General features: G+C 47.3%; 1 protein-coding gene and 1 long non-coding RNA gene across 2 annotated transcripts in view; both read left to right on the top strand.

The window, feature by feature from the left end:
- The window catches only part of LOC138663234 (oocyte zinc finger protein XlCOF22-like), a 233,026-nt gene that overhangs the window by 85,346 nt on the left and 135,464 nt on the right, over positions 1 to 12,216 (top strand). The window lies entirely within an intron of this gene.
- Positions 5,529 to 8,180, top strand: LOC138667392 (uncharacterized). The gene is made up of 4 exons (XR_011318735.1): positions 5,529 to 5,836; positions 6,333 to 6,442; positions 6,539 to 6,683; positions 7,156 to 8,180. It is a non-coding gene; the product is annotated as an uncharacterized lncRNA (long non-coding RNA).

Raw genomic sequence — 12,216 nt, 5'->3', positions numbered from 1 at the left:
AGCTTTTATACACAAAGAAATGAATGGTGTGGCTCAGTAGCCTGTGCATTATGCAGCAGAACTTGGTAACTGGGGAATCTCACCTCACAGGTTCTTATCAGCTATCTTCCTTTTTTGTTTTTTTTTTCTCTTTTTTTCTTTTTTCATTGAAGAGACATTTAATTGATTAACTTAACCAACTGATTACCATCTCTTTTAACTTAATATTATCCTGTAAATATAAATTAATGCAAGACTACCCTTCAATGAATTCTGTGTCGACAAAGTTGTATTAACCTTTTGTAAAAGAAAAGAAAAAGAAAAAAAAAAAAAAAAAGGAAAAGAGGAAAAAAAAAAAAAGAAAAAGGGTGTTGTGCTGTCAACTTTTACTTGGTATTTAAACAATGTAAGCACGTTGTATCTGTATGTTGTATGTGGAATTTCCTGAAGAAGAGGTCGCACTGACCTTGAAACGCGTTGAATAAACCACCTTTTAAATTTATTATCCTTGGAACTTCACCATTAAGGCAGCGCGGATTTAACCCACAACTCCTGCACAGTTTTATTTTGGTATTTACTGTTGGAATTACAAAGGTGGGGGAGGACAGAAGGGGGATATCGTGTCCTCTCTGCCCAGGGGCGCAGCCTGTGGACTGATGCATTTCACATGGAACCTATTATACATAATATATATATAGCATAACATATTCTTGGTGCTGGGGGTTCTGAAACACGGCTCCCCTTTTCAGCGACGCGATCGGCATACACAGTCTGATCCTTAATGGATCGGTTTGGGGATGACCGAAGTTTATGGGGTTGGTACAAGTTCCGTTTGTCGACTTAGTCCATCAGCATTACCGTTTTGTTTGCCGGGTCTGTAGTGGATGGTGAAGTCCAGAGGTTGTAGGGCTAAACTCCACCGCAGTAATCTGGCGTTGTCTCCGGAGACCCGATTAAGCCAGACTAGGGGATTATGGTCCATTAGGAGGGAAAACTCGTCCATACAAATATGGTTGTAACTTTTTGAGTGCCCATACTATTGCCAGGCACTCCTTCTCGATGGCCGCATAGCTTACTTCACGGGGCAGTAGTTTCCGACTCAGGTAAGCTACCGGGTGTTCTTGGCCGTCCGGCCCGACTTGGCTTAGTACTGCCCCCAATCCAAACATAGAAGCGTCTGTGTGAACCAGGAAACGTTTAGTTGGATTGGGTGCGGCCAATACAGGGGTATTGGTGAGGGCGTCCTTTAGCTGGCGGAAGGCTTCCTCACACTCTGGGGTCCAGGTTACCTGGCGGGGTTGGTTCTTACGGGTCAGATCAGTGAGGGGCTTGGCCACGCTGCTGTAATTGGGAACGAATTTCCTGTAATACCCCGCTGTCCCTAGAAACGCCATGACCTGGGTTTTAGTGCGTGGGGTGGACCATTTGGCTATGGCCTCAATCTTGGCTGGTTCTGGTCGCTGTTTCCCACTTCCCACCCAATGCCCTAAATACTGAACCTCTGCTTTGCCCACGTGACACTTGTTTGGGTTCAGGGTGATTCCGGCCTTGTGGATCCTGTCTAATACTGTCTCTAGGTGATTTAGATGCTCTTCCCATGTTGCGCTGTAGATGGCGATGTCATCCAGGTAGGCACACGCATAGTCCTGGAGACCATCCAGAAGCCGGTCAGCCAGCCTCTGGAAGGTCGCCGGGGCAGTCTTCATCCCGAATGGCATAACTCGAAACTGGAATAAGCCAAACGGGGTGACAAATGCCGACTTGGGAATAGCATCAGGACTAAGGGGAATCTGCCAGTAGCCTTTGCATAGATCAATGGTGGTCAAATACTTTGCCCCCGCCAGCCGGTCTAACAACTCATCCACACGCGGCATGGGATACGCATCCGTCACTGTTTTCTCATTGAGCATACGATAGTCTACACAAAACCGTGTAGTCCCATCCTTCTTGGGCACTAACACTACGGGGGATGCCCAGGGACTATCTGACTCTTCAATGACCCCTAAACGCGACATCTCTTGTATCTCTTGTCGCATCCCTTCTCATACAGACTCAGGGACGCGGAAGGGGGGTTGTCGCAGGGGAGTCTGATCCTGGGTCTCAACCTTGTGTTGTGCCAGGTGAGTGTACCCGGGTTTCCCCGAAAACATCCTCTGTCGCTGCCTCAACAACTCCTCCGCCTGCTGTCTCTCCCGGGGGCCTAGGTCTTCACCCAAGTGTACCTGGTCCCATGTTTTAGACTGAGTCCTCTCCCCTAAGACATCAGGCAAGGGAAGTCCGGCTAAATCCTCTGCTTCAGGTGCACAGATGGCCACTACCTCTTCAGGGTGCTCCCGATAGGGCTTCAGCATATTCACGTGGAACATGCGGATAACCCTGGGGTCGTCACAATCGCCGACATTATAGGTGGTGTCGGCTATTTTCCCCACTACCTGGTAGGGCCCCTGCCAAGCAGCTTGGAACTTGTTCTGCCTAGTGGGCTCTAACACCATGACCTTCTGCCCTATTTCCAAGGTGCGCTCTCTGGCCCTCCGATCGTACCATACGCACTGGCGCCGCTGGGCCACCTGCATGTTCCCACGTACAGCCTGGGTCAGCTCCTGTAGGCGGTCCCGGAATTCCAGCACATAGGGTACAATAGGAACCCCTTCTATGATGCCCTCCCCTTCCCAGTGTTCTAGCACTAAGTTTAGGGGTCCCCTTACCCGTCTCCTGTATACCAGTTCGAATGGGGAGAACCCCATGGATTCTTGGGGCACCTCTCGATAGGCAAACAGGAGGTGAGGCAAGAATTTCTCCCATTCCCTGTAGGTCCTGGTAAAAGTCCCAATGAGTTGTTTTAACGTCCCGTTAAAGCGTTCACATAACCCATTGGTTTGCGGGTGGTACGGGGCGCTTCTAATGGACTTTACGCCACACAGCTTCCACAGTTGGTTGGTCACATCTGCTCTAAACTGGGTACCCTGGTCTGAGATAATCTCCCGGGGAAATCCAACCCGTGAGAAAACCTGGAGCAGGGCAGCCGCCACCGTCTCTGCCAGTATGTTAGGTAACGCAACCGCCTCTGGATACCGTGTGGCATAATCTACCACTGTCGATATATACCTTTTCCCTGATGGACTGGGTTTGGCTAACGGCCTTATCAGATCGACCGCTACTCAGCTAAACGGTTCCTCCACAATGGGGAGGGGGCGTAATTTGGCCTTGCATCGATCTCCCCTCTTGCCAATGCGCTGGCAATTGTCACAGGTCTGGCAGTATTGACGGACATCATAGGTTACCCCCGGCCAAAAGAAGTTTTGTGTCAGACGATGCCTGGTGCGACTGACGCCGACGTGCCCGGCTAAGGGTATGTCATGAGAGATTAACAGTAACTCCTGCCTATACTTCTTGGGAACTACCAGCTGTCGCTTTATAGTGGAGCTCGTCCCTGTGTGGTGCTGCTCTGTTATCCTGTAGAGGAGTCCCTGCTTCCATATAAACTGTTCCCCTTCCAGTACCCCTCTCCCCTCCTGTGCCTTCCCACGATATCCCTCCAATGAAGGATCCTCAAGTAACTCCCTCTTAAATTCATCTGGGGTGGCCCAAGAAATGTGTCTGGCTATGGGAATATGTGTAGGGCTGGGATGTCTTACCTGGGCCTCCTCTGAGTGTGATTCCGCCTCCGCAGCTCGAGCTTGTCTCCGGGTGGTCACAGGATATGTCTCAGCCAGAGGGGCAACCGAGAAGGCAGACAACATGGGCCCCAAGTCATTTCCCAGCAAAACGTCTGAAGGCAAATCCTCCATCAAGCCGACCTCAACAAGGCCATCCCCAACTCCCCAGTTCAGGGGAATCCTGGCAGTGGGCAGTCGATGTATGGCTCCCCCTGCTACACAGACTGCCACTGTCCGGTCCGTCTTCTCTTGGTCCCGGACGAGATGAGGCTTCACAAGGGTCAAAGTTGCTCCGGAATCTCTTAGTCCCTGCATGCGTTTCCCATTAACCCACACGACCTGTCGATGCTGTTGTCGATTATCTGCCCGGGCTGCCTGCACGGGGTCTACTTCATGCAGCACTTCCTCCATGTCTTCCACCCCTTGGTTAGTTATAGCCCCCAATGCCAGGTCAGCTTCGCCTTGGTAGCAGTGTACAGCGGCCCGGCGGAAGGTAGCTGTTCCCGCCTTTGGCCACTTGGTATGCTGAGTCTGGTTGGGACATTGTCTTTGCAGGTGGCCCAGCTGACGGCAGGTGTGGCATTGCGCCCCAGGGGAACTGTGGTAGGCTGGGTTTCTAGCTGGTCCCCCTATAATCTTCGGTGGTTTGGGGCCCTCCAGGTCCATGGGCGGACCCCTAGTGACCATCTTTGATCCGGACAACTGAGGCCTCCTGGCGTCATGATGTTCATCGGCCAGACGAGCGGCTTCCTCAAGAGTCATTGGCCGCCTGTCCTGAAGCCATTCCTGTGTCTCGGGGTTTAGTCCATTAAAGAATCGTTCTAAGAAGAGCTGGAGGACGTCCTCCTTAGTGGTTGCTTGGCTCCCTTGTACCCACTGTAGCAGTGACCGCCGTAATTTACAGGCCCATTCAGCGTGGGTATCGGTTACTCATTTTATAAGTCCTCGGCCAAGATCACTTCTTTGATCCTCTCATAGTCCATACAGTCCTCATCAGGTACCGTGCGATAGGCGTCCGCTGCCCGGCCTGTCAGCTTGCTGGCCAGAATTTGAACCCGTTCCTCCGGCTTCACTTGATGAAGGGCACACTGCCGCTCAAAGTCCTGCAGAAAGCCATCAATGTCTTCCTCTGCCTCCCCCAACTGTCGGAAGGCATTATACTGGATCTTTTTGTGGCTTACTGTTGAAGGTACCTGGTCGGAGGCCAGAGCTCCCCCTGCTCGCTGACTCTCCTCTCTCCGCTCTGCCATCTCCATCTTGGCCAGCTCCACTTTAGTCCGCTCTGCCATCTCCATCTTGGCTAGCTCTATCCTGGTCCGCTCGGCCATCTCTGCCTTCAGATCAGTACGCACATCAGCCATCACCTCTCGTATGATCTCTACTGCAGGGTTTGGGCCATAGAACGGCAGTCTGTTCTTTACCTCCCTCTGGAATTCAGTCTCCTCTACGTTCACATTGGGGGGCGCTGCACTGTCGTGTTCCATGATGGCTGCTGTCAAATCCGCTTTTGTTTTGCTGCTGGCGATCAACCCTCGGGCTTCCACCAGATCTTTTGGTGTAGTTCTCTTTAACTTCTGGTAGTTGTCTTCCATTCATTCCTTTCTTCCTGTAGAAGGGGTATCACATCCCGCTGTCTGCCACCAGTGTAAAGGGGTCTACTGTGCTGTAGTACCTCTTTCAGCACCCCCCGTGTTTCAGGTGGTCCACTCTGCTTTTGCTGGATTCTGAATGAAGGACGCTGGCTAGGATTTCTTGATTACATGGGAGCATATAAAAGCTGACTGATACTCCAGGTATTTCCAGTCTAAGGGTATGTTCACACGTTCCTGATTTCCATCCTTTTTTTTCAGGACTGAAACCGCAGCTCTTTGCAGAAAACGCAGGTGCGTTTTTTGGTGCGTTTTTGGATGCGTTTTTTGATGCGGTTTTTAGTGCGTTTTTTGATGCAGTTTTCTCTGCAGATTGTCTGTGTTTGACACAAATAAAGCTTACTGCAGTGGGGGAAGAAAAAAAAAAAAAATGATGTCATTTCCTTGTCCAACCCTTTTCTTCTTCCATCCTCCATTTTGGAACTACACATCAAAATGAGTGGACGTGCTGAGCGTAGGCCAGATGACAGCCCGCGGATCCAGCTCCGCACGCCACACCGGATTGCGATCCTGGGGTTGATGATTCTAATTCTGAATCGACATGCACGTCAGGTAAGCAGATGTCTGTTTATTTTATATATTGGGTTATGGGTACATGTCCACGTTCTGGAAACGCTGTACGTTTGGCGCTGCGTGTGGCCGCAGCGCCAAACATGCAGCGTCCACATGTAACAGCATAGTGGAGGTGATTTCATGAAATCACGTGTCCACTGTGTGTCATCCGTCAGCCCTGTGACTCCGGACATGCTGCGCGTCTTTTATGATCACAGCATGTCCGTGTTCCTTGTTGAGAAGCTGCGGCTCCGCAAGGAATAAAACAGGGCCCTATGCGTGGGGTGCGATGATGCCGGATTTGTATAATGAACACATCTGGCATCATTGCGTACCAGAAGGGGGTGGGGCTTTGCACATAGCGGCTTTGGCGCTCCAACGATAACGATGGCCATCCTGAATGTGGACACGTACCCTTACATAATCCGCATTGCTTTCCAGGCATGCTTGATATTTTTTGTTGTGTTTTATAAAAAAAAATTTTTATTTACTTTAGAGGCAGCGGCGGCAGAGAAGACGTGCGCAGAAAAGGATGTGGGTGCACCCGCTTGTAGCAGACCGAACTGAGAAGGGGCATTTTTATGTGCTGTACAATGATTTAAGGAGGTAAGTAGAAATATATTGAATGACAAATTTATCCTTTTTTTTTGCTAACAATACTTGTGAAGTAACCCTTTTTTGTGTTTCTTTTTCAATTTTCAGATATCCTGAAAAATTTATCTTTTTGTCGGCTACCAATTATGGCATTTGACAGACTGCTCACCATCCTGGCACCCCATTTGACACTGCAAGACACGGTGATGAGGAAGTCCATCTCTGCTGAGGAAAGGCTGCTCATCACCTTGCGGTAAGTAACAATTTTTGGGGGGAATGTCGTTAGGTCTCTATTTTACATGTCTCTGTGTCCAGTATGTGTGATTAAACCCACCCAGTCCTCCTGTTGGACAGGGGGCACACATACACACACACACACGTGAGATACGGCCGAGTGTTGCATGGTAATCCCCGGCACTGCCGCCTGCACTCTGGAGCGGAGTGTGCACCCACATACCAATACATGGAGCCGCATGCTCCACAATGGAGTGCATGCAGCAGGTCCGGGGATTACCTTGCAACACTCGGTCATATCTCGCATGCGTGTGTGCACAAGTCCCATCAGGCCTTTTATTAATGTTTTTTACACCCTTTGTGTTGTGCTGGGTGTTAATGCCATCATTATTGAATGGTGCTGGACGCATATTATAGCGGCCTTAACTTGTGACATGTTGTAATTACCTATTTGTGTGACATTTCTAATTTTCTTTTTTGTTTCTTTCCAGATTTTTGGCCACAGGAGAGAGCTATACATCCCTGCACCTCCAATTTAGAGTTGGTAAATCTACCATCTCTAACATTGTGAGGTGTACATGTACTGTCATCTGGCAGAAGTTGTAGCCTATAGTGATGCCTTCCCCAACCGAGGAGACTTGGCTGCAGGTTGCAGCAGGCTTTCAGTCTGTGGCCAATTTCCCAAACTGCATAGGTGCAGTCGATGGTAAACATGTTAGGGTCCAGCAGCCCCCACGATCAGGATCACGCTTCTTTAATTATAAGAAGTATTTTTCAGTGGTCCTGATGGCGGTGGCTGATGCCCATTACAAATTTATTGCCATTGATGTTGGTGCCTATGGTAGTACTGGGGATTCTCGGGTGTTGCGAACGTCACAGATTGGGATGCAAATTCTTCGAGATGGCGGAACGCTCCCAGCCCCAAGACCTTTGCCGGGTTCCACACATCCAGTACCCTTTGTGATGGTATCGGATGAGGCGTTTCCCTTAACGACAACCCTGCTGCGCCCATACCCACGAAGGGGACTGGATGCCCGACGGAGGATTTTTAATTATCGGCTGAGTCGTGCACGCAGATATGTGGAATGCACCTTTGGGATCATGACCAGTCAGTGGAGGATCTTTCACACTGCCATCCAGTTGGACACAGACACAGTTGATGCTGTGATAAAGGCTTGCTGTGTACTCCACAACTATGCTCGTGAGTACAACACTGACGTAGATGTGGAGTACCAGCAGCCAGTATTTAATCCAGTTGTCAACGGGGGTCTGGGCAGGCTGTCCAACTCTGGTGTGCGTGTAAGAGAATCCTTCACTGACTACTTTATGAGTCCAGAAGGTGTCGTGCACTGGCAATACTCCTGTGCTGGTGTTGAGCAGCCTGACCAGCAGAGAAGGATGCATCTACACTGACCGTCCCCAAAAAGTTGCCGACATCGCTGCTAACAGTTTTGAAAACATCCCGAAGAATGATAAACGACAGCAATCGACACAAAAAATTTAAAAAAAAATTTTTTTTTTCATGTTACCCAAAAAAGAAAAAAAAAATTTGGTTGTAATATAAATAAAAAAGTTATTTTGGTTTAATTTGTTTTGTTTTTTTGTATGTCAAAAAAATGGTTGGTGTTTTCATAAATTAACAGCAGTATGAGATATACAATAGTTAACACATCAACCCCTAAACCACTAATCGATAGCCCATAAACCCAGGACAGCGGCCTTGTCCCCATTGTCTAAAAAGAAGAGAATATTTTGTGAAAAATAAAATTTATTGTAAAGAACAAAAAATAAGTGGTAATTTTTACAAATTATTTTTCAATTTGAAAAAAAAAAATATAAACAGCCCCTTTCAAATCCAACAGGCAACTGGAGCTACAAACAAAAGCACAGGTCCGGACACCATAGTCATAGAAAAAAACACAAGAAAACCACAAGAAAAAAGAAGTACATTATATCTCGGATAATCATTAAAATTGTCAGTTTTTTGTTGAATATTAAAAATGACCAAAATATGACAGAAAAACCGTTATACTGAAATATTCGAACATTAGGGAACGGGTGCACCACAACATCCACTATCACATAACAGGAGGGGAGAAGGGCAGGAGTTGTCAAAGGAGTTATATGTCCCTGTACATCTCTATTGAGACCTCCAGTGCCAGTACTCAGTTATATTTTTTAATCCTTTGACAACGCATGTCCTTCTCCCTTCCTGTTATGTGATAGTTGATGTTGTGGTGCACCTGTTCCCTATTATTTGAATACCAATACGGTTTTTCTGTTATATTATGTTTTGTTCATTTTTATTATTTTCAATAAACTGATAAGTTTAACAATTATCACATATGATGTACTTCGTTTTTCTTGTGGTTTTCTGTGAAACTGAAAACTTTTGCCCAATTTATGTTCAATTAAGAAAGGTGTACTCTGGTGAATAGAGGAAATTTGTTCCCTCAGTTTCATACGTTGCTCCCCCCAGCTGCTGCGAACTGCTTCTATCTCCATAACTGCCTTGGATGCCTCTATGTCCAGAACTTCCTTGGCTGTTGGCCAAATACTGGGGTCTTGTAGCTGGTGTTTCAGGTGTTCTTTGTCGGGGCCTGAAAAGTCCCAACACCCCCATCAGAACCTCATTGTATGGAGAAATAGGAGCAGGGTCCTCCAGAGCAGTGAGGGACATCTGGACCATAGACATAAAAAGAGATTGTCTATCCGGTGGCAGGGAGCGTGTTTTTCTGGTGACAGTTAGTGCAAAGGAGTCGCAATGGTCATCTGTAGTTGATTTTTTTAATAAATCCAATGTGTCACAGGCAATTTGCACCGTTTGGTCCTCATTGTTCTTCTTTGTTTTTTTTTCTTTTCTCTGCTGCCACCGGATAGACAGCTCTCTTCTCCACTCTCACAGCTTCTACGGAATCAGATGCTTCAGCAGCTGCTGAAGCAGATGTTGATGCAGCAGCTGCTGAAGTGGATGCTGATTCAGCAGAAGCTGTGGGAATGGAGGGCGAGATGGTCCCTCCCACTCCAGAGGAACTGCCTGCTCCATCCTCTGTGTCGCTGTCCTCGAAATCAGCTGCAGACATGTTTCCTTCCGTCCTGTGGGGGGGAAAAAAAAGATCATTAATACAATTTTTAGCACAACATATTATATATAAATAATCTTGTGGAGTGGATTTTAACTTACTTTCTCAATGTCCTGCTGGTCACAATAAACTGTAGCTCTTCACTGAAGGGGAATTTGGTTTTGCTTGGCGAAGAGCCACTCTTTGAGCAATCATTCAGAAATTTTGTAAATCGGTCTCTGATGGAGCGCCAACGTTGCCTCACATCTTTATCTACCAAAAAAAGGTTCCAAAAAACAACAACAATTTTTTAGAGATCTAAACAAATTATATTTTTAATATACTCAAGGTTTACTAAATAAATGTAATTATAATTACCTATTGTCAGCTGTGTTGCCCCAGGATATCTGTCCCAATCCGGGAACATGTCGCGAACTATTTTCGTCCACGCAAGTTCCCTGAAGTACTTATCCTTATAGGATTGATCGGAAGGATCCCACAGGGCCGGATAATCACGAACCTACAATGAATACAATAGTGTCATCTCATAATCTATAGCACGACCAAGTAATGTTACACAAATGCTTTTAAAAAGTTGAAATATATCAAAGTAACCCCTAATAAATGAACACAAGCACAAAAACACAAACACCAATAAAAACGTTCGTGTGCAGTTGTTTTACTACTAGCTCTGGCGCCGTCAATCATGAGCGGTGCGTGCGCCAATCAACAACATTAAGTTAAAAACCCACTATAAACTGAAATAGTTAGGGTAGGGTTAGGGCTCATAACCCTAAGGACCCTACCCCCAAAGGGATCCTAACCGGAAAGGGATCCTAACCCGAAAGGGATCCTAACCCTAACCCTAAAGGGATCCTAACCCCAACCCTAAAGGGATCCTAACCCTAACCCTACCCCTAAAGGGATCCTAACCCTAACCCTAAAGGGATCCTAACCCTAACCCTACCCCTAACCCTAAAGGGATCCTAACCCTAACCCTAACCCTACCCCTAAAGGGATTCTAACCCTAACCCTACCCCTAACCCTAAAGGGATCCTAACCCTAACCCTAAAGGGATCCTAACCCTAACCCTACCCCTAACCCTAAAGGGATCCTAACCCTAACCCTAAAGGGATCCTAACCCTAACCCTACCCCTAAAGGGATCCTAACCCTAACCCTACCCCTAACCCTAAAGGGATCCTAACCCTAACCCTAACCCTAAAGGGATCCTAACCCTAACCCTAAAGGGATCCTAACCCTAACCCTACCCCTAAAGGGATCCTAACCCTAACTCTACCCCTAACCCTAAAGGGATCCTAACCCTAACCCTACCCCTAACCCTAAAGGGATCCTATCCCAAAACCTAAAAGGGATCCTAACCCTAACCCTACCCCTAACCCTAAAGGGATCCTAACCCTAACCCTAAAGGGATCCTAACCCTACCCCTAACCCTAAAGGGATCCTAACCCTAACCCTACCCCTAACCCTAAAGGAATCCTAACCCTAACCCTACCCCTAACCCTAAAGGGATCCTAGGGTTAATGATAGGGTTGCTATTGTAAGGTGGCATTAAGCACGGTTAATAATGGAGAGGCGTCAATAAGACGCCTGTCCATTATTAATCCTATTAAAGGGTTACTATAATATATGTGGACCCCCTAAATAAAAAATACATAGGGTCCCCCTATATTTTTAGGCCAGAAAGGCTACGCAGACAGCCGTGGGCCAATATTTGAGGCCCGGGAAGGGGTTAAAATACCCATGGCTGTTCCCAGGCTATGAATATTAACCCACAGCTGTCTGCGCAGCCTTTCTGGCACTAAAATATAGGGGGCCCAGAAAAAAAAAAGTGTTGGGGTCCCCCTATATTTTTAGTCCAGAAAGGCTAGGCAGACAGCCGTGGGCCAATATTTGAGGCCCGGGAAGGGGTTAAAATACCCCTGGCTGTTCCCAGGCCATGAATATAAGCCCACAGCTGTCTGCGTAACCGTTCTGGCACTAAAATATAGGGGGCCCCGAAAAAAAAAAGTGTTGGGGTCCCCCTATATTTTTAGGCCAGAAAGGCTACGCAGACAGCCATGGGCTTATATTCATAGCCTAGGAAAGGGGCCATGGATATTTGCCCCCCCCTGGCTACAAATATAAGCCCGCAGCCGCCCCGGAAAAGGCGCATCAAAAAGATGCGCCAATTCCGGCACTTAGCCCCTCTCTTCCCACTCCCGTGTAGCGGTGGGATATGGGGTAATGAGGGGTTAATGCCACCTTGCTATTGTAAGGTGGCATTAAGCCCGGTTAATAATGGAGAGGCGTCAATAAGACGCCTATCCATTATTAAGCCAATGAAAGGGTTAAAAAAAACCCACAAAGACTAGAAAAAAATATTTTAATGAAATAAAGACACACACTTTTTGACCATAATTTATTCTTCGCTCAATCCGTCCTGAAGACCCTCGACCTGAAAAAGATGCAAAATAAAAAAAACAAATTCA

The sequence above is a fragment of the Ranitomeya imitator genome, chromosome 2 (genome assembly GCF_032444005.1).
Source record: "Ranitomeya imitator isolate aRanImi1 chromosome 2, aRanImi1.pri, whole genome shotgun sequence".
Classification (NCBI taxonomy): Eukaryota; Metazoa; Chordata; class Amphibia; order Anura; family Dendrobatidae; genus Ranitomeya; species Ranitomeya imitator.
The sequence above is the reverse complement of the archived record's forward strand: the minus strand, read 5'-3'. Positions and strand labels throughout refer to the sequence as shown.